Here is a 25,267-nt window from a genome sequence, read left to right as displayed (position 1 = left end):
ACTTTACAGTAAACAAAAGTCTGTTCATGGAGACTTGGGCTCAAGAGCAAATTTGAAGAGAACAAACATGAATTTTCAGGATGTGGTCGCTACATTCATGTAGTTTTAAAAAGCAAGACAATATCAAGTAATCCAAAGTATTCAAATTACGTTACTCACTTTAAGTAATTTAATGGATTATGTTACAAACTACATTTTGGTGTATGTAATCTGTAATCTGTAGGGGAATACACCTTCCCAACACTGTGTACTAGTACGTTTCTGACTTTGCTTGTTTTGTTGAGACACTAGTTTGTTGAGACCACTGACATGCACTAGTCAAGCACCAGCGACCTCTGCAAATACAAGGACTGGATGAAATATTTTTTTTAAAAAGTGTCTCCACACGTCTCCAACACTCTGGCTCACCAGGACATGAGGTCCTATGTCCAAAATTCCAAACTGTCCCTTTTTGTATCTGTCCTTATGTAAATAAACAAAATAAATTAAAAAAGCAGATTTAGTTTTTGCGTTGCAGCTACGACTATCTCTGCTGCCCCGTCTCGGATAAGTCCAGATTTATCCCTGACAGCAGCTCTCCTCCGCACGACCGACTCAGCAGCTCCTTAAGCGCTTCGTTCACGTCGTTATTCAAAACATTCGAGAAATTACAACCGGGATACCCCCCTCCGCTTCCCGTCGTGTCCAACGGGAACGACCCCACCACCTCCTGCACCCATTTCAGCTCGTTACTAAGCTCCGACCGCAGAGAATCGAAATGCTTCTGCCTCTCCTGGTACTGGTTACTTATGGCGTCCAAGCTCAAACTGAACGCGCTCATGTCTTCTTGCAGATTTCTCTTGATGGCTTCCACTTTGCGAAACTCGTAGCGGATCTGCGACAGTTCGTGCCTCACGCCTTCGCTCTCCTTTGTACCACGCTTCTTTGTCGTTGTAAATAGAAACCATGGCGTCGATGTCTTCCTGTAAGGTGTCGTGAGCCGAAGCCAGGCTGACGAAGGCGCTCTCCATCTGTTCGATGTCTTCCACGACCTGCGCGAATCGCTCGAAGTTGACGTAGGTGTTGTTCGGAGGCATGCTCGAGTGGGATTTGATGGTGTATTCTCGCAGACGTTTGGTCTTGAGTTGACGGCGTTCGCGTTTCTTCGGCTCCTGGGACTTGCTCTCCTCTTTGTTTTCATTGGACTGTAGAAAAAAATAAAAGAGAGAGAGAGAATTATTATTGTAAGAAAATGGGAAGTAGTTGGTTGTTTAGTTAAAGGTTCACTGTGTAACTTGTGTGGTGGAGGGTCCATCACCTGTTTACAAGGTCGTAGGTTTGCACAGGGACGTGGGGACATGTCACAACCAATATTTGGGAAGACAAAATAGTCCCTACCAATATTTGTCATTTTATTTTAAACAAAGATATCACTTTATTCTGATATTTTTCCTAACTCAATAGTATTAATTGAACACGTTTTAGTTCACATTTTGTTTCTGCTCTGCAGAGTGATGTCATAGTGGAGCCAGGAGCGTGGTTTGTGTTTCAAAACTTTCTCGGAACTTTGATTGGCCCTTCTATTGTACTTTCTCAAGGTGCAGGTCAGTTTTCCCCGAGTCCTGAGCTCATCAGAATGCAACATATAACAGAGATTTTTTCCACATAGAGAGAGACAGTAAGACAATAATGCTGACAGGCGACAGAAGCAGGTTAGTGTAGGAAAAATGTTGTTTTCATTCTTAGGTGTAGGAAGTGGAATAGAGTTCACTCACTGTACTGAACTCATGAGTACTGTTATTGTTATTATTATTATTATTATTATTATTATTATTATTATTATTATTATTATTATGTACATATATGTTTTTCTCTGTCCTGTCCGAGTTGTTGCTTGTTGTTTGCTCACAGTTGTGTTCTTGACGTTCATAATTGATTTCACTTCAGCTTAAACGCCTTTGGTCACGGTTTTATGTGAAATGATGTAACAGTCTGTTAAGAACATGACTGAAGAAAATAAACTACTACTACTACTACTACTACTACTACTACTACTATATTACTGAACTATAACAATATTACAATAATATCCTGTTCACCCACTGCACCAGATTATAGTCTCAAACAGTGAGATACAAGACTGCATTCATACTATAATACTCCCTACAATTGAACAACTCACCCCACTTCCTTCCCCTCTTCCTATGTCCTCTTGTGTAAAGCTGTGATTTTATATTTTCTTATTTTATTTTGACTTGTACATTTTCATTTATATAATTATGTCTTATTTGACGTCTGTCTCTTTCAGTTTATTTAGAATTTATTATTATCATTTATATTCTTTACTGTTTATTATTATATTATATTGTGATGTGTGAGCTACTGTGTTCAATTAATTTCTCTTTATGTAATCCTTGGTTTAGTCCTGGTTTAGTCCTGGTTTAGATCTAGTTTAGATCTAGTTTAGAGCTAGTTTAGTCCTGTTTTATTCCTGGTTTAGTTCTAGTTTAGAGCTAGTTTAGGCCTATTTTAGTCCTTATTCAGTCCCAGTTCAGTCCTGGTTTAGTCCTGGTTTCGTCCTGATTTATTCCTGGTTCAGTCCTGGTTTAGTCCTGGTTTAGATCTAGTTTAAATCTAGTTTAGAGCTAGTTTAGTCCTGTTTTATTCCTGGGTTTAGTCCTGGTTTAGTTCTAGTTTAGAGCTAGTTTAGGCCTATTTTAGTCCTCATTCAGTCCCGGTTCAGTCCTGGTTTAATCCTGGTTTAGTCCTGGTTTAGTTCTAGTTTAGAGCTAGTTTAGGCCTATTTTAGTCCTCATTCAGTCCCGGTTCAGTCCTGGTTTAATCCTGGTTTAATCCTGGTTTAGTCCTGGTTTAGTCCTGGTTTAGTCCTGGTTTAGATCTAGTTTAGATCTAGTTTAGGCCTATTTTAGTCCTCATTTAGTCCCAGTTCAATCCTGGTTCAGTCCTGGTTTTGTCCTGGTTTATTATTATATTTTATTGTGATGAATGAGCTACTGTGTCCAAATAATTTCCCTTGTGGATCAATAAAGTTTTGTCTAAATCTAAGTCTAAATTTAAGTCTAGGTCTAGGTCTAAGTCTATATTAAAGAATTCAAGAATGCATCTGAAACAAATTAAAATAAACAAATAAGCTTAACTAACTATGTCAACTTTTTACTATATACAAGTTCCAAAAATGTTGCGATGTTTACTCTGAAAATGTCTTTTTTTTAAATCACTGTGAGTCGTGAATGAAACACGTCGATTCTGTGTAATTTCCCTTCATCAGTGATCAGTCGAAGGTTTAACGAGCGAGACAAAAGCATCGGATCCGCTCCGATCTTAAGTAACAGTGACTCATCTGATTCTTTGTTTCTGCTCAAAAACAAACTCATTTTTCCGAAGTTGACATTTCACTGAACTGAGATGAAGGAGAGTTATTCAGACGTGACCTAAAGCTGCTGACGACATTATCAGGTATTACATAAATTTAAACTTTATGTCGGGAAAATATTTGAAGTGAGGTCATAATTCTGCTCCAACAAAATCAAACCAAAGACAAAAATTTGAGATATGAAGAAAATGCGTCCAAACCTTGATCCAGGGGTGATTCAGAGCTTCTTGGATGGTTAATCTCTTTCTGAAAAATAAAATAAAATAAAATAAATAAAAAATACAACTTTATAGGCTATTACACTGTTTTGTTTTGTTTTTAATATTATTTGTTTATTAATTTTCCAAGACAATTATTACACTTACACATATGCAAATATTGTTTAAGGATCAAACATTGTCTTAAACTTAATCTTCCAAATAAAATACAGATTTTTACTATTATATTGAAAAGAGAGAAAGGAAGGAAAAAAAACAAAAAAAAACAACATAATTTGGTAGCGAACTGAACATTGGGGAAATGAGCCCTCAAATAAAATCTAAACGTATCGTTTTAACAAAACTCAGCCAACCCTTCCATATCTTTTCGAATTTCTCTGTTTCTAATCTTAGAGCATAAGTTAATTTCTCCATCACATAAATATCATGAATTACATCAACCCAATTGTCTTTTGTCGGTGCTTCAGCATTTAACCATTTCCTTGTAATACCTTTTTTTGCTGCTAGCATCATGATTTTAAATATCTTGAAATTAATTTTGTTTTTAACATTTGCATCCAGTTTGCCAAAATAAAAGACTTCACAGGTAAAAGGGAGGTCAATATGTAGGACCACGTCCATAACGTTCTTCAGTTCTTTCCAATAACATTGTATTAGAGGACATGTCTAGAAAATATGTATATGACTTGCCACCATTTCCCCGCACTGTCGCCAACATCTTGTGTCTCGATATTTTGTCTGAGCCGGTGCTCTGAAAAATCTCATCAGATTTTTCCAACCATATTCCCTCCACATTAAAGATGATGTTGTTTTCCAAATATTATGAGTAATCTCTTCCCAATCTTCCTCTGTTAGGCTAATATTAGCTTCCACATTCCATTTCCTCCTTATGTATTGTGTATCATCCCTTTTTAAATTTTCCAACCCAATATATATCTTTGAAACAATTTTTTTACTTAGTTTAGATTTGTGAGCTAATATAAACAAATTAATCATTTCTGGTTGTCCTTCATAGTTATCCTTTATTATGTCATGCTCCAAATAATGCCTTAATTGTAAGTATCTGTAGAAATCTTGATTTGTTAGCTCAAATTGTTCTTTGATCTCTTGAAAACCTTTGCATTTGTTATTCACCAATAATTCCCACCACATACATGGACCATGTTCCCATGTTTTAAATCGCTGATCATTCCTATTGGGTATAAAATCTGAATCGTATCCCACCCATCTTAACAATTTACTAAACTGTATCAAGTTATTCTTTTTAGCTATCTCAAACCATACTTTCAAAGAAATTTGCACAAATTGATTAATTTTACCACTGACTTGATTGTATAATTTGTTATCCGCAATTAGTGCTTGAACGGGTATTCCCTGTATTTTATTGCTTTCAATTTCTTTCCATCTTGCACAATATGATGGGTTACTCCAATGTAACAAATATTTAATTTGAGCAGCCTGGTAGTAACTTTTTAAACAGGGCAGAGCTAATCCTCCTTTTCCCTTAGACAATTGTAGTGTTCTATATTTTATTCTCGGTATTTTCCCTTGCCAAATATAGGCTATTACACTGTTAACTGAAGAATCAGGACAAAATAAACTGGTCTTAAACAGGACTAAACTAGGACTAAACCAGGGCTACTAACCAGGATTAAACTGGGACTAAACCAGGATTAAACCAGGACTAAACCAAGACTGAACCAGGGCTACTAACCAGGATTAAACTGAGACTAAACCAGGATTAAACCAGGACTAAACCAAGACTGAACCAAGGCTAATAACCAGGATTAAACTGGGATTGAACCAGGACTAAACCAAGACTGAACCAAGGCTAATAACCAGGATTAAATCAGACTAAACCAGGACTAAACTAGGACTGAACCAGGGCTACTAACCAGGAGTAAACTGGGACTAAACCAGGACTGAAACAAGATTACTAAACTGGATTAAACCAGGGCTAAACCAAAACTAAACCAGAAGTAAACCAACATCAAACCAGGTCTAAACCAGGACTGAACCAGGACTGCATTAGGACTAAAGCAGGTCTAAACCAGAACTGAAACAAGATTACTAAACAAGATTAAACCAGGACTAAACTAGGACTCAATCAGGGCTACTGACTAGGATTAAACTGGGACTAAACCAGGATTAAACCAGGACTAAACTAGGATTGAAACACAATTACTAAACAGGATTAAATTGGGACTAAACCAGGACTAAACTTGGACTGACCCAGGGATACTAACCAGAATTAAACTGGGACTAAACAAGGACTAAACTAGGACTGATCCAGGGCTACTAACCAGGATTAAACTGGGACTAAACCAGGATTAAACCAGGACTAAACCAAGACTGAACCAGGCTAATAACCAGGACTTAAACTCAGACTAAACCAGGACTAAACTAGGACTGAACCAGGGCTACTAACCAGGACTAAAGTGGTACTACACCAGGATTAAACCAGGACTAAACAAGGAACAAACCTGGACTGAACCAGGGCTACTAACCAGGAGTAAACTGGGACTAAACCAGGACTGAAACAAGATTACTAAAACCAGAAGTAAACCAACATCAAACCAGGTCTAAACCAGGACTGAACCAGGACTGCATACGGACTAAAGCAGGTCTAAACCAGAACTGAAACAAGATTACTAAATAAGATTAAACCAGGACTAAACTAGGACTCAATCAGGGCTACTGACTAGGATTAAACTGGGACTAGACCAGGACTAAACTAGGACTGAAACAGGGCTACTAATTAGGATTAAACCGGGACTAAACCAGGATTAAACCAGGACTAAACTAGGATTGAAACACAACTACTAAACAGGATTAAATTGGGACTAAACCAGGACTAAACTTGGACTGACCCAGGGATACTAACCAGAATTAAACTGGGACTAAACCAGGATTAAACCAGGACTGAAACAAGATTACTAAACTGGATTAAACCAGGGCTAAACCAAAACTAAACCAGAAGTAAACCAACATCAAACCAGGTCTAAACCAGGACTGAACCAGGACTAAACTAGGACTCAATCAGGGCTACTGACTAGGATTAAACTGGGACTAGACCAGGACTAAACTAGGACTGAAACAGGGCTACTAATTAGGATTAAACCGGGACTAAACCAGGACTAAACCAGGACTAAATTTGGACTGACCCAGGGCTACTACCCAGGATTAAACTGGGACTAAACCAGGACTAAACTTGGACTAAACCAGGACTAAACCAGGATTAAACTTGGACTAAACCAGGACTAAACTAGGATTAAACTAGGACTAAACCAGGACTGCTAACCAAGATTAAACTGGGACTAAACCAAGACTAAACTAGGTCTAAACTGGTACTACGTTTTAAACCTGGACTGCACCTTGACTGGACCAGGACCAAAGCAGGAATGAACTAAAACTGAACCACAACTACAAACCAGGACTAAACCAGAACTGGACCTGGACCCGGACTTAACGCGGTCTGGATTTCCTGCTGTGGGACTCACTGCGTGTCCTTCTCGAGCAGTTGGCTGATGAACTTCTTGGCGAGGTCGCTCGTGTGGCAGAAAAACTCCTCGTCAAACTCGTAGTTGACGGCGGTGATGTTGTCCAGAGTGTCCTGCTTCGTCTCTCCCAGGAACGGGGACGCGCCGCTTAAACTGCACACAAAAGAAATTCAATTACAAATATTTACGATCATAAACGATAAACTTCTGTGACTGCGTTAACATTATTATTAGTTTGTACAACCATAAACGAAAACAAAAAAATCCTTATGTCTTTTTCATTCTGATTGGGGTTTATTTTCTACAATCATAAACGATAAACTTTTGTGCCTTTGTAAAATTATTATTAGTTTGTACAACCATAAACAAAAAAAAAATTGAAACTGGCATCTTAAAAAAAAAAAAATACTAAGATTAGAACTAAGAAAAAAAGTCCTGCTTTAGTCCTGATTTAGTCCTGGTTTAGTCCTGGTTTAGATCTGGTTTAGTCCTGGTTTAGTCCTGGTTTAGTCCTGGTTTAGTACTGGTTTAGTCCTGGTATAGTCCTGGTTTAGTCCTGGTTTAGATCTGGTTTAGTCCTTGTTTAGTCCTGGTTTAAACCTGGTTTAATCCTGGTTTAGTCCTGGTTTAGTCCTGATTTAGTCCTGGTATAGTCCTGGTTTAGTCCTGGTTTAGATCTGGTTTAATCCTGTTTAGTCCTGGTTTCATCCTGATTTAGTCCTGGTTTAGTCCTGTTTAGTCCTGGTTTAGTCTTGGTTTAGTCCTGGTTTAGTACTGGTTTAGTCCTTTTTTAGCCCTGGTTTAAACCTGGTTTAGTCCTGATTTAGTCCTGATTGATTCCTGATTTAGTTCTGGTATAGTCCTGGTTTAGTCCTGGTTTAGATCTGGTTTAGTCCTTGTTTAGTCCTTGTTTAGTCCTGGTTTAGATCTGGTTTAATCCTGTTTAGTCCTGGTTTCATCCTGATTTAGTCCTGGTTTAGTCCTGTTTAGTCCTGGTTTAGTCTTGGTTTAGTCCTGGTTTAGTACTGGTTTAGTCCTGGTTTCATCCTGATTTAGTCCTGGTTTAGTCCTGTTTAGTCCTGGTTTAGTCTTGGTTTAGTCCTGGTTTAGTACTGGTTTAGTCCTCTTTTAGCCCTGGTTTAAACCTGGTTTAGTCCTGATTTAGTCCTGATTGATTCCTGATTTAGTTCTGGTTTAGTCCTGGTTTAGATCTGGTTTAGTCCTTGTTTAGTCCTGGTTTAGTCCTGATTTAGTCCTGGTTTAGTCCTGTTGTACAACCATAAATGAAAAAAAAAACAAATCAAAACTTGCATCTTAAAAAAATAAATAAATAAAGATAAGAACTAAGAAAAACAGTGATTGTATTTCTGTCCAAGTGGTTAGTTTATGGAACAACCTGAGCGATGATTTTAAAAAGTCCAACACTGTAGAAACCTTTAAAAAAAAGAGTATAAAACGTAAATTTAGTTTGTTTTAATTTATATTTTGTCTTTTATATGTACAAGGAGTCATAAGTGAAACTGAAAATACAAAGTTTTTGTTCATGCGCTGCTGAAAAAAGAAAAAAAGAAGTATTTTTTTAAGGTCTGAATGAGTCACGCCAAAGTCAAATCGAAGTCACATTTTGAATAGACGCAATTAGAAAATCACAAAGGTTTCAGTTTTTTAAGTATTATAATTTTCTCCACGAACAGAGTGGGATGGAGAGGGTTAGAACAATTTTCCGAAGACCGTACGACCATGGAATTTTAATTTTGTATTTGAAAAGCTCTTGTTTTAATTCCAGTTTTTGTGTTCATTAAAGGGAAAAAAAATCTCCTGTCTTATTCTTCTTGAAAACTTTTAACCCCGTAGTTTAGATTTGTACAAATATGTCCGTAATTATGCTTCGAAACAACAAACAGTGTGGCATTAAACCTCTCCAACACCTATGGACTAACAGTTTTTAAGAAGAAGAAATTATGTGAAATGATCTACTACTACTACTACTACTACTACTACTACTACTACTACTACTACTACTACTACTACTACTACTATTATTATATTACTGAACTATTACAGTATTACAGTAATGTCCTGCTCACCCACTGCACCAGATTATAGAGAGGAACCTACAACTGTACAACTCACCTTCATGTAACAGATAATACTCCCTACAACTGTACAACAACTCACCCTTACATAACAGATAATACTCCCTACAACTGTACAACAACTCACACCCTTACAACTAAACAGACAACAACTCACCCTTATACTCCCTACAACTGTACAACAACTCACCCTTACATAACAGTAAACTAATACTCCCTACAACTGTACAACAACTCACCTTCACGTAACACTCCCTACAACTACACAACAACTCACCTTCACAGATAATACTCCCTACAACTGTACAGTACATACTCCCTACAACTGTACAACAACTCACCCTTACATAACAGATAATACTCCCTACAACTGTACGTAATACTCCCTACAACTGTAGATAATACACAACTGTACAACAACTCACCTTAATACTCCCTAGTACAACTGTATACTCCCTACAACTGTACATCTCCCTTACAACTGTACAACAACTTAGTAATACCTGCTTAGTCCTGAATTAGTCCTTAGTTTACACTGGTTTATTCCTGGTTTAGTCCTGTAGTCAGTTGTAGTTTTAGTCCTGTTTTAGTCCTGTTTTAGTCCTGGTTTAGTCCTGGTTGAGTCCTGGTTTCAGTCCTGGTTTAGTCCTGGATTAGTCCTGGTTTAGTCCTGGTTCCTGGTTAGTCCTGGTTTAGTCCTGGTTTCAGTCCTGGTTTAGTCCTGGTTTAGTCCTGGTTAGTCCTCCTGGTTTAGTCCTGGTTTAGTCCTGGTTCCTGGAGTCCTGGTTTAGTCCTGGTTCCTGGTTTAGTCCTGGAGTTAGTCCTGGTTTAGTCCTGGTTCCTGAGTCCTGGTTTTCCTGAGTCCTCCTGGTTTAGTCCTGGTTAGTCCTGGTTTAGTCCTGGTTCCTGGTTCCTGGTTCCTGGTTTAGTCCTGATTTAGTTCCTGGTTTAGTCCTGGTTTATTCCTGGTTTAGTCCTGATTCAGTTCTGGTTTAGTCCTGGTTTATTATTATATTTTATTGTGATGAATGAGCTACTGTGTCCAAATAATTTCCCTTGTGTTAAATAAAGTTTTGTCTAAATCTAAGTCTAAGTCTAGGTCTAAGTCTAGTCTAAGTCTAGGTCTAAGTCTAGGTCTAAGTTGAAATGCAGGATAGATTTAGGTTTAATATTGTGGAGCATTTTTGGTAAAACAATATCAATGCCGTGGATACTCTCAGTTTGTGTCCATGGAGAGGATATTTCTTTGCCGTAAAAGTGACAGAGTGTAGCTTTAAATGTTTGGTTTGGCTTACAGGATGTAGGTGATGACTCCGATGCTCCACATGTCGGCCTCCAGTCCCAGAGGTTCGTAGTTCACGATCTCTGGAGCTGAAAATGAAAACAGATAGATAAATGTATGTAATGTAAATCTGTCAGTCGTCATCTTCTCCTCTGCATCCTTTTTTTCCATCTGACCCTCTCCTCTGTTCCTCTGACCTTCTCCTCTGTTCCTCTACTCCTCTGACCTTCTCTCTGCTCCTCTGACCTTCTCCTCTGTTCCTCTGACCTTCTCCTCTGTTCCTCTGACCTTCTCCTCTGCTCCTCTGACCTTCTCCTCTGTTCCTCTGTTCCTCTGACCTTCTCCTCTGTTCCTCTGACCTTCTCTCTGCTCCTCTGACCTTCTCTCTGTTCTCTGACCTTCTCCTCTGTTCCTCTGACCTCTCTCTCTGCTCCTCTGTTCCTCTGACCTTCTCCTCTGTCCTCTGACCTCTCTGCTCTGACCTCTCTTCCTCTGTTCCTCTGACCTTCTGCTCCTCTGTTCCTCTGACCTCTCCTCTGACCTTCTCCTCTGTTCCTCTGACCTTCTCCTCTGTTCCTCTGACCTTCTCTCTGTTCTCTGACCTTTCTCCTCTGCTCTCTGACCTCTGACCCTCTCCTCTGCCTCTGACCTCTCCTCTGTTCCTCTGACCTTCTCCTCTGCTCTCCTCTGACCCTCTCCTCTGATTCCTCTGACCTTCCTTCTGCTCCTCTGACCTTCTCCTCTGCTCCTCTGTTCCTCTGACCTTCTCCTCTGTTCCTCTGACCTTCTCTCTCTGCCTCCTCTGACCTTCCTCTGACCTCTCTCCTCTCTCTGACCTCCTCTGCTTCCTCTGACCTCTCTCCTCTGTTCCTCTGACCTTCTCCTCTGCTCCTCTGACCCTCTGACCTTCTCCTTTGCTCCTCTGACCCACTCCTCTGCTCCTCTGTTCCTCTGACCTCTCTCCTCTTCTGACTCCTCTGACTCTCTCTCCTCTGAGACCTTCTCCTCTTTTCTTCTGACCCTCTCCTCTGCTCTTCTGACTGTTTCCTCTGGTTCCTCTTCTCCTCTGACCCTCTCCTCTGCTCCTCTTTTCTCCTGACCTTCTTCTCTGCTACTCTGACGTTCGCCTATGCTCCTCTGATCTTCTCCTCTGCATCCTGTGACCCTCTCCTCTTCTCTTCTGACCCTCTCCTCTGCTCCTCTCTCTCCTCTCTCTCTGCTCCTCTGACCCTTTCATCTCCTCTTTGCTCCTCTGACCTTCTTCTCTTCTTTTCTCTTCTCTTCTGACCCTCTCCTCTGCTCCTCTGGTTTCTCTGCTCCTCTGACCCTCTCCTCTGCTCCTCTGACCCTCTCCTCTGCTCCTCTGCTCCTCTGACCTCTCCTCTGGTTTCCTCTGCTCCTCTGACCCTCTCCTCTGCTCTTCTGACCCTCTCCTCTGCTCCTCTGACCCTCTCCTCTGCTCTTCTGACCTTCTCCTCTGCTCTTCTGACCCTCTCCTCTGCTCCTCTGGTTCCTCTGCTCCTCTGACCCTTTCCTCTTCATCCTGTTTCTAAACACACGAACAGTTGTCAGTTGTATAATGTTCCTTTAAAAAGCTCCTCACCCACAAACTCAGGAGTACCAAAGATGTTCTTAAACTCGACCCCGGCCTCGATCTTGTGCGCGAGCCCGAAGTCGATGAGTTTGATCCTGGGCAGCGGCACGTTCTTGTCCAGCAGCATGATATTCTCAGGCTTAAAAAAAACAAACAGAACAGAAATATGCAGAGGTTAGAATCGTTTAAATCACCAAATAAACAAACACCTCCGTATCCTCTCATTCATTTAACAAATAAACTCTAATAAACCGTGCTTCCTTTTAGCTATTTTTGCAAGTTTCATCACACATTTGCTTATTTTTTTGGCTACTGGAGGAAACCAAAGCAGAAAACCCACCAATATTTAAAGGATCCATATTTCTCGTCTGTGTTATAATGTTGTTTCCTCGTCACAAACAAACCCGGAGCTGTGTTTTGCTCCATTAAAGCTCATAAGAGTCAGTTTTGTGTAATATAGGAAGTTAAGACGGAAAAGGAAAACTCTTACCACTTTTATTGACGAAAATCAGAAATAGTTTGCTTTATTAATGACACCATCTTTGCGATAATACAGTCGTGGACAAAATGGTTGGTACCCCTCTGGCAATGAATGAAAAATCAACAATAATCACGGAAATAACTTGAAAGTGAGAAAAGCAATAATGAATAAAAATTTACAGAAAATTGTCCAACAAAAATCAAACATTATTTTTCCCCTGTGGTTCAACAGAATTATTAGAAAAAACAAAATAATGAAACTGGCCTGTACAAAAATGATGGTATCCTTAACTTAATATTAGGTTGCACAACCTTTCGAGGCAAACTCTGCAAACAAACGATTTCTGTAACTGTGAACGAGACTTCTGCTCTGGTCAACAGGTATTTTGATGCATTTCTCGTGAGCAAACTGTCTCAGGTTTGAAGGGTTTCTTCTCCAGATGCATGTTTCAGCTCATTTCAGTGATGTTCAAGAGAATTGGTAGACTTGACTGAGGAAAAGTTTAAAAACACCTGTGCTGCAGATTAGAGACGCACCTAAGTTTAACATGTCCCTATTGTTTAGTTACCGTATTTTCCGGGCTATTAGGCGCCCTGTTAAACCTCTAACCCAGGGGTGCTCAATACGTCGATCGCGATCTACCAGTTGATCGCCAAGGTCATGTGGGTAGATCGCCGTGTCTCGTCTCAGACTCGCGTTTGGACTCAGTCTTGTCTCTCACTCAAGGTCTGACACTCAACAAGTGTGATCATATTTCATTACGGCCGCTGCTGTTGGTAATAAACTTGTAGCGGGTGCAGGAGCGTGTGGGGCGTCTCAGTGCAGCCTGTGCGCTCATTTGAAACCCGCGGAGACTCTACAGCACATCACAAACACACACGCTCCCTATGCACGGCTCGTCTGCGACAGCGTGTGCCCTCGTGTACCAGCGTGCATCACAGGGCAGGTTCAACTTCCTAAACATCCTACCTGTCCATCTGCCTCACGTCAGCACGCCGCCCCTCGCCTTTTCACGCTCTCGCTCCTTCCTGCGTACAGCGAACACAAGCCCCTCCCACAGTGCGGCTGATTAGAAGAGCAAGACCAAACGTGAAGCAAAAACAGTCTAAATTTGTGTTCCAGTGTTGGCACAAAGCAGGTCTACAGCATAGAGCGGATCTACAGAACAGACCTACTGCCACATTTGGCTGAAGTTTGTCTAACAAAAGTGCACAAATGCATCTGTGTTTGTCACGATGTGCGTTTGGTTTGGTAAACGTGCAGAGGCTGGTAAATATCACTGCAAAACCAGAAAAGAATGCAACTCCAGTTTGGAACTTTAAAAAACAGGTTTTAAAAATCTTCCTTCACTTGTTTCACAGTTTTGTGTAAAGTGCCAGAGGAAGTTCTCTTAAAGAAGAGGTTCTCAAACTGTGGGTGAGGGTCCAAAAAAGGGGCACAGAGTGTTTCAGTGCAGTTTGCTTGGCTTTGTATTAAGTAGATCATTTTGACTTGGTCATTTTGTAAGTAGCTCACATGATGAAAAAATGTGAGCACCCCTGATCTAACCCTATCAAAAAATGTCTGTGCGCCACAATCCAGAGCGTCCTATACGAATCCACTCGGGTGTCCCAGCACGACTTCAGTAAACTACAAAGCCGCACCACCCACAGAACACACAAACACACACGGAGCAGACAACGACCGCACAGAGAAACACACCCACAGACACACTCATCACTCCACGCCGACGAGGAACGGAACGGAGGAACGAACCGAAAAAGCGAGTGCAATGTGCCACTTCTAGACACGACTGAACAACTGAGTCACTGCGAACACGCCGACAATCCGTTGGTCCCAGACAGCACCCTCCCTACACGCCACAACTGAACAAAGCCCAGAGTCACCGTGAACGAACAAACAAACAAAACCACTCACCATCACACTGTTGTGTTTCATTTAAAGTCCGGTGCGGTTTATTTGTGAAAAAAGTTTGAAAATAGACCATTTAATGACAGTGCGTCTTATAATCCAGAGTGTCTAATAGCCCAGAAAATACGGTACATACAATCTTTTCTAGAGGTACTATCATTTTTGTCCAGGCTGGTTTCATTAGTTTGTTTTTTTTTAATAATTCTGTTGAACAACAAATCAAAAAGCGTCTGATTTTCATTGGTTATTTATCAGGAAATTTGTATTTATTATTGCTTTTAGCGGTTTCAAGTTATTTCAGTGACCAGTGTTGATTTTTCTTTTCTTACCAGAGGGGTACCAACTATTTTGTCCACGACTGTATGTCTTTTTGCATTTGTAGTTCAGAAAATGATGAAGACTGTCAAAATACAGTTCTGTTCTACAAAGATAAAAGACCTTTTACAGATGCTCATAAATGTTTGCCCAACAAATCTGTCTGTAAACTTTATAAAGGATCGCAAATACAAAAGGGTAATAATACATTTTATGTCAAATCTAAATGGGAGGAAGAGCAGCATATTGTTTTATCAGAGGATGATTGGCTTTTGATGTGCAGCACACAACAAACAACAACTAGCTCCAAAAGGTGGAGGGAATTCGGGTGGAAGTGTCTTATACGATTCTTTATTTTACTCCTCAAATTGCTGCCAGAGTATGAGGGTTAGATTCTCAATGTTGGAGACAGTGTGGCCAGTCGAACGCCAATCACTCTCATATTTTTTGGACATGTACAAAATTAAAATCATTCTGGGATAATGTGTTACGATCTTGACTTATGCTGTTCCCAAGGACCCAAAGATATTTTTGTTCGGCCTTCTGCCTGGAGAGGTGATCGAAAAAGCGGACAGATACCTTTTTAAGATTCTGATTTTAGCATCAAAAAAAGCAATAACGAGAAGCTGGCTTAAAAAGGACCCACCGACAGTGAACCAGTGGCTCGATATTATAGAAGAAATATGCTCCATGGAACGAATGACTTTTTTTCTACGTCTCAAAGGACATTTCTTCATGAAACACTGAACTAAATGGTTGAAATATAAACAAAAAGAGACTTGAGTCTGTATCCTTATGACAGTGGAACAGTGCCCCAGGTTTTTGTTTTTTGTTTTTGTTCGTTTCTCAAAACTTGAAAAACTGAATAAATAAAGAGTTAAAAAAAAAAAAAAAAAAAAAAGACCTTAACTCGAGTGTGAAACTGAGAAAAATGGCTTTGTCCGGACAAAAGTATAAGAGGTCGGGCTCCCAAAATTTTAAAAACTAGTTGCTCTAATGAAGAAATATTTGTATGCGAAAAATATCGAGCTCAGAATTGACCTTTGACCCTTATTTGGCAGTTCCTGAGTTGTTAGAGGTTGTGGGTTCGACTCTTCATATCTCTGCTGGCGTGTGTGTGTGTGTGTGTGACTGTGGCAGAGTGGTTAGCCTGCGCTCACCTTGAGGTCGAAGTGTGCGATCTTGCGCGCGTGCAGGTAGTTCACTCCCTCCAGGATTTGTTTGATGAACTGGGTGGCTTCTTCTTCACTCAGAGACTCTTTCTGAGCCAAAAAGTCAAACAGCTCTCCTCCAGAAACTCTGAACACAACACGTTTTAGTAAATATTACACCGCTGCATTTATATTTTTAACCTATAATGCAAATTGCAAATCCAAGGAACTTATTGTTGTGAAAGTGGAATGCAACTTTATGGATCCTTGACTTCAGATCTGCGATGATGTCCTTGCGCCATCTACTGGTGCTCAGATTAATTCACTTTTTAATAAATATTTTAGAGGAAATATTATGTAAAATTATATTATATTTATATTATATTAATCATGTTTGAGTGCAATAAAAATGTGTTTTCACGTGTCCCCTATCTCCACCCACCTCTCTGGACTTACTCAGTGATTATTAAACATTATTAAATATTTCAATTAACACACAAAAGCAGAATATGTCTTTTTAAAACATATTTTTTAGTTAGTCTAGGTCAGAGGTGTCAAACTCATTTTGATCCAGGGGCCATATTCAGCCTATTTTGATCCCAAAGGGGCTGGAAAAAAAAAAAAGGGACGTTTTTAAACAAGTATCGCAGTAGTTTTACTTAAATAGATTTTTCCTGTGATACTTTTACTTTTACTTGTACTTCTACTACTTCTATTCCTACATTTTAGATCTGGACTGACCTTTTGAAATGGCAGAGACTTTAATTTGAGTTAATGTCTCAACTTTGAGCAAACCAAATAAACAAATTCACAAAAACTCCTGAGAAAATTAAGAAATCAGTTGAATCGCTAAAATTCTGCCAATTTTTTTTAAATCAAAATCACCACATTTCATCCTTCAATTTTTGTAAGAATCTCTGCAAAATACTTTTACTTTTTAATCTTAAAGCACATTTTTAAACAAGTACTTCAGTAGTTTTACTTATTTTTTCATGTGATGCTTTTACTTTTACTTGAGTAATCTTTTGCCCCTGTATCTGTACTTTTACTTAAGTAACAAAATGGAGTACTTCATCCATCACTGTGAACAAGTATCTGTACTTTCTATTCCACTACATTTTAGATCTGGACTGACTTGTTGAATTGGCAGAGACTTTAATTAGAGTTAATGTCCCAACTCTGAGTCAACGAAATACACAAATACACAAAAAAGCTGGAGAAATCAAGAAATCAGTTGAATCACTAAAATTCTGCCAGATTCTTTATCAAAATCACCACATTTCATCCTTAAATTTTTGTAAGAATCTCTGCAAAATACTTTTACTTTTTAATCTTAAAGCACATTTTTAAACAAGTACTTCAGTAGTTTTACTTAAGTAGATTTTTTTCGTGATGCTTTTACTTTTACTTGCGTAATATTTTGCCCCTGTATCTGTACTTTTACTTAAGTAACAAAATGGAGTACTTCATCCATCACTGTGAACAAGTATCTGTACTTTCTATTCTACTACATTTTAGATCTATTCTGGACTGATCTGTTGAAATGGCGGAGACTTTAGTTTGAGTTAATGTCCCAACTCTGAGCCAACGAAATACAGAAATGCACAAAAAAGCTGGAGAAATCAAGAAATCAGTTGAATCACTAAAATTCTGCCAGATTCTTTATCAAAATCACCACATTTCATCCTTAAATTGTTCTACAAATCTCTGCAAAATACCTTTAATTTTTACCCTTAAAGCACATTTTTAAACAAGTACTTCAGTAGTTTTACTTAAGTAGATTTTTTCATGTGATGCTTTTACTTTTACTTGAGTAATATTTTGCCCCTGTATCTGTACTTTTACTTAAGTAACAAAATGGAGTACTTCATCCATCACTGTGAACAAGTATCTGTACTTTCTATTCCTACATTTTAGATCTGGACTGACTTGTTGAATTGGCAGAGACTTTAATTAGAGTTAATGTCTCAACTTTGAGCAAACCAAATAAACAAATCCACAAAAACTCCTGAGAAAATTAAGAAATCAATTGAATCGCTAAAATTTTTGCCAATTTTTTTTTTTAAATCAAAATCACCACATTTCATCCTTAAATTGTTCTAGAAATCTCTGCAAAATACCTTTACTTTTTACTCTTAAAGTACATTTTTAAACAAGTACTTCAGTAGTTTTACTTAAGTAGATTTTTTCATGTGATACTTTTACTTTTATTTGAGTTAGGGTGACCAGCTTTTCTAAATTCTAAACTGGAACATACCCGGTTTGGGATGATTGACATGAGTAACACTGTGAAAAGAGTGTGTTCTCTTGTCAGGCACCTGAGGAACTTCTGTTGCTGCATTTAAAACATTTTTATTATTATTTTTTTGCTTTATGGTTACACGGTTTTCTATATTTTGGCCAAACAAATGACAATTTATGCTCCTCTTTACTGTTGGCGGGGATCTAATTAGTAAAAAAATGTGGATAGTCCTGTTTTAGTTGTGGATTAGACCTGATGTTTTGATATTGTCCTGGTTTTATCTTAGTTTAGTCCTGATTTAGATCAACTTGGTCAAAAATAAGGAGACAAATTTGACACGGGGCTTAAAAGTGGGATTGTCTCGGGTAAATACTAAGGGTGTGCAAAAATATCATAATATTGATATATCGTATCGTTTAATGTGATGATACAGTATCGATATCGTGGGCTACTGTATCGATATTTCACCAAGAGTATTTTTACGTGTGTTTTACTAAATTATTTGGTTACAGCGCTTCAGTGTTGTTGCTTGTGGAGTGAAAGGAAACTCATTTATGCAACACATTTGATATTTTGACTCTATTTTGAGAATTAAAATGTTTGTGTTTCATATGAACTTTGCACAAGAAGTGGTTTAACAAAGACTTTTAGTATCACAGCCATGATTTAGCCTTTATTTTTTATTGAACTGTATCGAATCAGTTTGAAATATATCATATCGAATCGAAAGTTCACTGTATCGAGATATGTATCGTATCGTGGCCTGTGTATCGAGGTATGTATCGTATCAGCAACTTCTTAATGATACCCAGCCCTAGTAAATAGGGACGTCTGGTCACCCTAACTTGAATAATCTTTTGCCCCTGTATCTGAACTTTTACTTATAGTCGGGGAGTCAAAGTCTCAAAAATGGGTTGAACATGACATCGTCTGCCATACTTTTTACTTGTGTTTTTTTTGTTAACTGTGACCCTAAGGACCAATAATTGAGGGGTCTGCTCTTCCGGAAATATCGCAAAAAAAATGTGTGGCCATTTTAGTGTATGTAACCTTCATTTTTTGATAGAAAATTTTGAAAAATAAAAAAATTCCTCAAATCCTCAGGGTAAGCTGTCTATAAATGCATTCCAGATGCAAAGAACACATGTGGTGACAACATTCAGTGAAAAAAATATTCTTAAAACACATTTCTACATGATTTTGGCTCAATATCTGGGTTTCACGTGACGTCACAGGGCTACGTTTGTCAGCGCGCAAAATCAGATGGAGGGCAGGAAGTGAACTGACTGGAGGAAAATGCCGATGTGTTGTGTGGTTTACGGCTGTGCCAATCGTTCTGAGAGAAGGAAAAGCGATTTTTTTTAGATTACCGAATATAGTCGTCCACAAAGGTCAGAAATGGGAAAAGCCGACAGAACAACGCCATAAAAAGTGGATTACAAACCTGTTTGCGGTCGGGAGGAGCAGAATCCGCTAATGCTCGTGTCTGCAGTGACCACTTCGTCAAAGGTTTGTTATAAAGATAAATTGTTTTTTGTGGTTTACCTAAACATAAACGATTCATTAACGACTAACAGCGAACGACGTTTGTTGACATTAAATAGTTCAGATAGAGGTTACTGCCGATACACTGCAGTTTTTCCATAACGTCTATACACATAAAATAAGAGAAGCACTCACCCCGGCGAAGACCAAACGATAATCATCATTTAGGCGTTTTGCACCGAGGTTGAGGACCCATCCACTGCCAAAAAAAGTTCTATGCCTCCAAACTTTTGTACTTTGCCTTCATCTGTTGTCTGGTGTAGAACGATGTCTGAAGAGCTAAATAGTTCGTGATCTCCTCTGCCTCGATTGTCGGCAAATCTTTTACTTCGGTTGAAAATTCTCTCATTTTCACCAATATATTTGTCGACTAACTGCTCGTACTTTTGCCTCGTTACTGGCTCTAAATTCTTACAATAAGAACTCTTCTCCATATCTGTGTTCTCCAGAGCCGTGTTTGTTTGTCGTGTTTGTCTTCACTTCCTGCCCTCCACCTCAAATTCGTGCATCATCGTGATCACGTGACTGAAACCCTCCTATTTAATGCAAAAAAAAAGGCGTTTTTTTCACTTTTTCCCAATATTTTCATCTTTGCCTCATTCGCAATCAACTATTCCCCCCAAGTTTTGACATCAGCCAATATGCCGTTCTTTTCACCAAACAGTATAGTCATTCCACAGAAAAATTATAAAAATTCAACCAAATGTAAATATAATGTTAGGCCACTCTCAACAGCCTAACTCCATTTTATGCAGTGTTTATTTTTATTTGTTTGTAGAGCGTCTTTGCGTGTCCAGAAAAGCCCTATGTACATTTTTCATTTTTCAAAATTTTCTATCAAAAAATGAAGGTTACATACACTAAAATGGCCACAAATTTTTTCCGCGATATTTCCGGAAGAGCAGACCCTTCAATTATTGGTCCTCAGGGTCACAGTTAACAAAAAAAAACACAAATAAAAAGTATGGCAGGCGATGTCAGGTTCAACCCATTTTTTTGAGCTTTTGAGACTTTGGCTCTCTGACTATTAAGTAACAAAATGGAGAACTTCATCCGTCTCTGCTTGTTGATAATAAAAATAATCTTGTGAGCGTGTTTTTCACTCACAGCTCCAGGATGAGGACGACGTCGGTGCGGTTCTCGTACACGTCGTGCAGGGTGACGATGTTTCCGTGCTGGATTTGGCGCAGGATGGACACCTCGCGCTCGATGTCGTCCCTGCGCACGCCGCGGGAGCTCGCCATGGACTGACGCTTCTTTATGAACTTGGCCGCGAAGGGCTTCCCCGTGCTCCTCTCCTCGCAGCGCTTCACGATGGCGAACTGACCGCTAAAAACACAACAGACAAGACAAGACAAGATAAGATAAGTTGATTTGTACAACACAATTCGTACACAAAGTCATTCAAAGTGCTTTACAGAATAAGAAAGACATTAAAACCACAACACAAAACTAACCAAAACACAAATAATCAGCATAAAATTAACATTAAAAGAGAAAAGAAAAGCAAAAAAAATACCCAATAAAGCAGAATAAAAACAGAAAGGAGAATAGTGACTGTAGCTGTATGGACACTTTGAACTTCATCCAATTTTTCTGCTAGATTAGAGGGTCTGCCATCAGTTGACATTGTTGCCATAGAGATGATTGTCGCCATGGAGATGTGATTTCATTGCCTGTAATGTTCCTCAGTAAATCATTAAACTTATCTATTGCATTTATACCGAAAAGCAAAGGCAAAGCTCTCGATTTACCGTCAATCTGCGTTCCTCACCTATGTTCATGAGCTTTAGGTCATGACTTAAAGGACGAGATTGCAGATACAAGTGGAGGAAATGATTTTCCTCTGCAGGGTGGCTGGGAGCTCGAATAGAGATAGAGTGAGGAGCTCAGTCACACGGGAGGAGCACGGAGTAAAGCCGCTGCTCCTCCGTGTTGAAAGGAACAGCTGAGGAGAGGGCATCTGTTCCGCTTCCCTGGAGAGATGTTCTGGGCTTGTCCCACCGGAAGATGGCCCAGAGGAAGATCCAGGACACACTGGAGCGACTAAGGCTATGTTCAGACTGCAGGGCTTAACGCTCAATTCTGATTTTTTTGTGAAATCCAATGTTTTTGCGAGATCGTTCACATTTCCAATTAAATGTAACTTGTATGTGACTCCAGTGTGAACATTAAACGGCCCAAAAGTGTCCCACGTGTGCACTGGAGACACGACGACGTCAACCGCAGCGAGCGTCTCTGTGTTTACGGAAGTTGTCCAAACATGGACTCAGCATCGAGCACCTGGAGATTTTAAAGTTCCTCTCGTACCGGAGCCAGAACATGAACAACTTACTTGTTTTAAGGAGGAGATTGAGAAGGAGAAGGACGAGGTTTTTGGCCGTGGCGTTTTGTGGGACAGCGGCAGCGACGTCCGTTGAAAGGAACGTGTGGATGTGGAGACGGAGTCAAGAGTGGTGAGTGGTGATGTGCTTCGCTTCAGTGACACGGAGTTCATTAACAATTTTCGCCTACTTCAGCGCAGAATAGTGACGTTTGTGGCTTGTTGATAACGTGTAGGTGGATTGTCAGAATAATTTTATTATCCCATATTTGCTAAATACTTGTGTGATATTCTATGCCTATGAGTTAACCATTTATGTACTACAATTCTTTGATTTATAATGTACCAATCACTTGTATGAAAATGAATAACCTCTGTGTGTTTTACAAATGTGCAGTGTCCTATCGCTCTAGTGAACCTCGAGATGATTCCTCACATGAAGCCAACTCCCACTGTCACACATGCAAGAGTTATGATGGTGTCTGACCTAAGGCACCTCCTGATTGTTAATCATGTTTTATGTGTTTGTACTATGCATAGCTGCATCAGTTTCTTATTATGTCTTGGCTGTTTCCCCTTCCCCTTGAGAATTATCATTCTGTAACTAGGGCCTCCTAATGAAATAAAAAGAGGAGAACGGCCTTGAGTCATCAGAACGTGTGGAGACTGTTGGTTTTGATGCCCACTCTCTGCCCGTTCTCCTCGCGAGTAAAACTGAATTAATCTCTTGTCTTTCTTCTTGTTTATAATGCACTTTGGCCGTTCAACTGAAGTCGCATGTCAAAAGATCAGATATGTATCGGTTTCAGGAGCACATATCCAAGTGTCCTGGGTCACATTTGAAAAAATCAGATCTGTGTTGTTCAGACTGTCATGAAAAGATCAGATACAGGTCACATAGGGGCAGATTTGGGTCACTTCAGGCTGCAGTCTGAACATAGTTTATGTCTCTGGACTGTGTCCGGATTGAAGGAAGTCTGGGAGTCCTTGGACAAGCTGAAGAAAATGGATGAATGGATGGAGTGCTCAAAACAAACTTGAAAAACATTCTTGCTGTTCGTGGGGTCGCCTCTCCACGTTCTTGTCCCCAATGCTGACAGCCAACTTTGGAACATTCCTGGCACTGGCAGAGGAATAACTTCTCTTTGGAGATAAGCAGATGACGAACTCTCTACCAAAATACGACATGGTGCCTCTAAGACCTTTAAGAGGACTTGAGGGAGAGTTCAGGGAGACGTTATTCTTGCACTTAAAGACACCAAGTAATAACTCAAACACACATTCCTCCTCGCTTTAGGTACCTGCTCGTATCCGTGACGTGGTCAGTGGAAACAGAGATAGCTACGTTAAATGTCACACTGTGGAACGTTCCCAGGCAAAGCTATAACATTTCCACTGAGACAAGCAGGTTCGCCCTCCACCAGAAAAGTTACGTAATGCTTCTTTAAATGCACTTCTAAATTCATATCGTCTCTGTGAAGCCCTGTTGTTGTGTTGAGGTCACGGTTGTCCAGTTGCAGTGTCTCCTTCTATCTTTAGTTCTTTCTATTTTCAGTCTCACGTCATTAAGTCCAGACACGACCGACACGAGAACAATTGATTGTGTTGCTCTGATACTACAATTTCAAACTTGATTTCGATGCTAAGGAACAGACCTGATACTCAATACCAATTCTGAGTCTTTCTTTAGACCATTGTTTTCCAAAGACTGGGTCGCGAATGCCAGATGGGTCGTAAGAGATTTGTTTTTGGGGTCGCCTTGTCACTGCATGTAGGTTTGCAGTATACAGTTCTGATCTGTGACCTTATCGTCATTCTGGATCAACATTTCAGAGTCTCCTGTCCTCAGTAGGGCCAGTGTTTCTATGCTTATTCTTTTCACTACTACATATTTGTGTGAATTGGGATTTCCTGTGTTCACAAAAATGAAAACAAAGCACAGAAACTGACTGAATGTTGCGTCTGATCTGTTGCTGCGCTCTACACGCTACAAAAACACAGACAAGCCCAAATATCTCTTAGTGCCTCCGCTCAATTTCATTTCTCTCCAGCGACTAGATCAGGAATTGGAATACACTAGACAATTCACAGAAAAACCCCGGAAGTGCGAATTCGAGCACCAGCCAATCAGCGAAGAGCCAGACATTCTGTGTTGGCAACGATTCCCGAGATCGAGGATTTAAAGTCGGAACAAAGAGAATGTTTGGTGAATTTTATCAAGGGGAAAGACGTTATTGTCCTTCTTCCTATGAGATCTGGGAAAAGTTTAATATACCAGTTAACCCTGTTAGCGGAGCATTACATACGTCATGACCAAACAGCAGCGATTGGTTAAATGATAAAAAGTACCCGCCTACCGTCTAGTGAACAAATTCTAATGCTGCGAGGTCAAATGGTTTCCACAAAGTGAACCTGGCTGATGAATCAGGCTAGATTTTTTGCACTCGGCCTCCGACCCAGCTCCAGCAAACTGCACATTTTTGTTATTAATAAATCCTGTTATTCCTTTTTGAACTTTTTGTCCGGCCTATTTGATCCACCAGTCAACACCTGTCCTCAGTAGGTCCAGTATTTCTGTGCTTTTTCCTTTTACTACTACATATACCTGAAAATTGGGGTTTTCTGTGGTCACAAATATGAAGTCAAAGATCTGCTGCTGCGCTCCCCTCCTGCAGCCTGGACTTGAACACTCATTAGAAAACTCATTAGAAATGTTAAAATGTTAAAACATGTTTGGTATAATTTCAAATTTTTTGTAATTATTTTATTGACTATTTTGTTCCAATATTGCTGGTTTAATTGAATGTTGAAAAGAAATAGAAATGGGCTACATTTAATGTCCAAATAAGATTTGGATCCTTTTATTGCTGCTTCAATTGCTGTTTTTCATTGTTAAAAACTTGTGTACGCAATGGCGTGCACTGAAGCAGACGAAGGGTCTAAAGATTAATCCATTTTTTGCTAAATTGCTTCCGGAAACATCAACAGCAATTCAGCAATTCTAAACGATCATGATTTCTAGCGTAAGGAGGAGGCAGGGGGAGGAGTTTCTACTTCGGGAGATGTGGTGGAGAAGAGGGACATTTGATAATAAGGACAAACAGTCGCTGTATTTCTCCTTCCATTGAAAATCCTCTTTACAACTTTTAAAATACAGTGAGACATTTTGTGTACCTGCCGAGCTCCTCTCCAATCTCATAGAAGTCCTCCACTTTGAGTTGCTTGAAAACAGACAT

The 25,267-nt window shown here is 39.6% G+C and overlaps 1 pseudogene; it reads right to left on the bottom strand.

The window, feature by feature from the left end:
• Positions 1-395: 395 nt before the first annotated feature.
• LOC110162153 (death-associated protein kinase 3-like) lies at positions 396-25,267 on the bottom strand (annotated as a pseudogene).

This window comes from Boleophthalmus pectinirostris, unplaced genomic scaffold (genome assembly GCF_026225935.1).
Source record: "Boleophthalmus pectinirostris isolate CB_2022bp ecotype Guang Dong unplaced genomic scaffold, ASM2622593v1 HiC_scaffold_19, whole genome shotgun sequence".
Lineage (NCBI taxonomy): Eukaryota > Metazoa > Chordata > Actinopteri > Gobiiformes > Gobiidae > Boleophthalmus > Boleophthalmus pectinirostris.
Note: the sequence above shows the minus strand (reverse complement) of the source record. Positions and strands in the feature narration are given on the sequence as shown.